The sequence below is a fragment of the Chenopodium quinoa genome, unplaced genomic scaffold, assembly GCF_001683475.1.
Source record: "Chenopodium quinoa cultivar QQ74 unplaced genomic scaffold, ASM168347v1, whole genome shotgun sequence".
In the NCBI taxonomy this organism is placed as follows: Eukaryota; Viridiplantae; Streptophyta; class Magnoliopsida; order Caryophyllales; family Amaranthaceae; genus Chenopodium; species Chenopodium quinoa.
This window is the reverse complement of record NW_018745617.1, coordinates 1,290,415-1,293,903: the sequence shown is the minus strand read 5'-3', so window position 1 is coordinate 1,293,903 and position 3,489 is coordinate 1,290,415. Positions and strand designations below refer to the sequence as shown.

Sequence of the window (3,489 nt, the reverse complement as noted above, 5' to 3'; positions counted from 1 at the left end):
AAGTTAATGGATATTTATTGCATATATAGGAAGTTGTTAGATGCATTACTCATTGTATATTTTTCTATATCTCATATTGAATGCATTAATTTCTTTTAATAACTGTAGTGTATGTAAATGTTCATTCTAAGTATAGTAAAATATGTTTACAACTTTGATGAAAAATTAGAAAGAGATATTAATATTCCAACGGGCTTATAGTTGTGATGAAATTATTGATGACATCAATTTAATTGCACATTATGAATTAAGAAGAGTTCCTGAAGAACTTATATACGACCTATTGTAATATCCAGCCCTACAAAGTTTATATCTTGAATTTGCAATTATTATGAAATTAGTGAAAATCTATGTACGTAACAACATTATTGACATCTCAACCTGAAGTTTGAGCATATGAGATTTAATGAGATTTACTATTTGTATTTGCAAGAGAGCTATCGTGTCAATTATGAAACGTCTAAAGAATATCAATGGATCACTTATGCGTGACAATGTTTTCTTATGGTCCAGAAGAACCATGATTAGCATATATAATTACGTGTGTTACATTATAATTCATATGAGAAGAATGATATTAATAATATCAAGTTTTGTCATCAAATTATTACTCGTATTAATGAATGTTTGATCAAATAATGATCATCAATATTTATTATCAACGACTTCCAGAAGAAGTCATGACTGTATAAGTTTATCCTTTGAATCAACTATTATACAGATATTTGAAATAATGATATTAGAGATAAACACATGTATGGTGAAATGAAGACACTTCACATGTTCATGAGAAGACTTGAAGATGCAATTTCAGTTTAGGAGTATCAAAGATCAACGAGTGATATTATACTATATATGAGAAGATATCTAATATATTGGATTCATTGCTGCGACACTAGAAGATCTCAAGCTATGTAGTAATCAGGGGGAGAAAATACGCGCTGCACTCTTTTTCCCTTGACCATGGTTTTGTCCCACATTAGGTTTTCCTAGTAAGGTTTTTAATGAGGCAGCATCTCGAGCGTATTACGAAGAATGTTGTACTTTTTTTCCTTCATTAGGTTTTTATTCCATAGGGTTTCTCCTAATAAGGTTTTAACGAGGCACACTCTTCGATAATGGACATCCAAGGGGGAGTGTTATGAAATATTGTATGGATATACATTATCCTCCTTTATCATTTCAGAATGTTCTAGAACTAGGGTTTATTGTTATCTAACCAAACCCTAGTTATATTGTATGTATATATATATTCTTACTATATGGAATAAAATATACTGATCTATTCTCTCCCTAATTTCTCCTCTTACTCATTAATTTTACAACATTTTTATATTTTTAGTTTTTTAAATTAGAATTCATAGATTAAAACCTTTATATAGGTTAAACGGGTGGGTGGATTATTAGCGAGTGAAATAAATCATCATCCACATCTGATCCAATCTATCACCCGCTTCATCCGTCACCCGCTTCTCAACCATTAATTCGGGTTTTAGTCCATTTATTTTAAGTATGTAAATCGGGTTATCATATATCAAGTTTTAGCAAAACTAAAACCCCCAAACACATCTTCACTTCCCCATTTCCCTCTCATCAACCTTACACTGTTACACACAGTAGGAGAGAGAAAGCTCCATCATCATCAACATCAACAATGGCGATCAAATCAGAAACCCTAGCTCATCAATCCACAAACCCAAATTCACCCTCAGATCCAATCGATTCACTCGATCCAATCCTCCACATCCTCCGAATCATCCCCTTCTCTTTCCTCCATCTTCCTCGCCTTCGCCTCAAACTCCCATCATTCTCCCTTCCTTCCTCCATGACCGTCTTCTCTCTCATCCTCCTCACCTACTTCATGGTCGTCTCCGGCATCGTCTATGACGTCATCGTCGAACCACCTGGTATCGGGTCAACCCAAGATCAATTCACTGGGGCCGTCAAACCCGTTGTTTTTCTTCCGGGTCGGGTTAACGGGCAGTACATTATCGAAGGATTGTCTTCTGGGTTCATGTTTGTTCTTGGTGGAATTGGGATTATTCTCATGGACCTTGCTGTTGACAAGAATCGGGCTCGGAGTGTTAGGGTTTCGTATGCTTCTGCTGGGATTACTTCTGTTGTTATCGCGTATATTATGAGTATGCTTTTTATTCGCATTAAGATTCCTGCTTATTTGCGATCGTAATTATATTATATTGAATACTAGTACATGATCTAAGTGTTTGTAGCTTTTGAGGAATTCGTATTGTGGGATTTTGATCGTTTAGTTTATTACAATGATTTCATCTTGATATAGAGATTTATGAATTCGGCGAATGTATGACTTGTATTGTAGCACGGTTATTAGTATTGCAATTGATGAAATTAAGAAAGAAATGTTTCAGAGTTGTCAAATTCATGTGAAATGAGGCTAAAGGTGATATGATTACTTGATTAGTTATTGACTCGCTTTCTGTAATTGTCACGAAATTGTTGGTTTGTTTGGTTTTATGATTAATGTTGGAACTTGGAAGCTGTTACTTAGACTTAGGTACCAATGTCCAACATGGCTATGTGTCCAAGTGTCCAAACTAGCTAGTTTATGACAAATATACTAAATTTTGAATTAAAATGAAGTGTCAGAGTGTCGAGGGTCCGACATGGGTACCTGAAGTAAAATAAAGAGACCGAGTAACATAGCTTGGAAGTAAGAAAAGTAGGGGATTGATGGTTTAATAGAAAATGTTTTGTATAATTGACTGTAGTTTTACTGTTTTAGTAACTATAGTTTAGCTTTGGATGGTACCATACAACACTCAACTTCTTTTGTGATGTAGTGTGATGAAGTGAATTGGATGCTTGAGTGGAGGATTGGTGTTTGATTTTAGTTTCACTACAATGCTAAGCTTAGTAAGAACTGTATCGTGTTACTAATAGCTGGCAATATAGTTATTGTAGGTTCATATAACAAGGCCCAATCGCATAAAACTAGTGAGGTTTTGTGCTAGTCTCATCGATGGATGGTGGTTGGTAGCCATCCATTATGGATATTGATCTTGACAATGCATCTTGTTAGATGAATCATGCCAATTGATCTTGCCATTGGTATCCTTCACAAGCTTTATAATTGATCTGAAGTTTGATATATTCTGGCCTCTTTATGTATGTTGCTTTCATAGGAGCATGTTGCCTTGATAGGAGTTGAATTTGATATATTGGGGCAACATATGCATCACCGTGACATTACTCTTTTGTTTAGTCTCTCTTAGGAGATCATGGTGCTAACATTTCTCTTTTGTTTAGTCTCTCATAGGAGATCATGGTGCTTTTAATACTTAAGAATCTTCATGGCTTACTGATAAATCTTAGTCTGCTAGTTTTGTGTAGATTCAGTGTGAAAGTTTTGATAAGACTTGGAAGTAATAGATTGTTGGTACGGCATAGAATTACTTAAGCATGGGATTAATCTAGGCAATTGTTGAAGCTGATGCATCTATCATGGAGGCA

The 3,489-nt window shown here is 34.8% G+C and overlaps 1 pseudogene; it reads left to right on the top strand.

Annotated features, from left to right (window-relative positions):
• Positions 1-1,534: 1,534 nt before the first annotated feature.
• On the top strand, positions 1,535-2,397 carry LOC110716631 (annotated as a pseudogene).
• Positions 2,398-3,489: the final 1,092 nt, after the last annotated feature.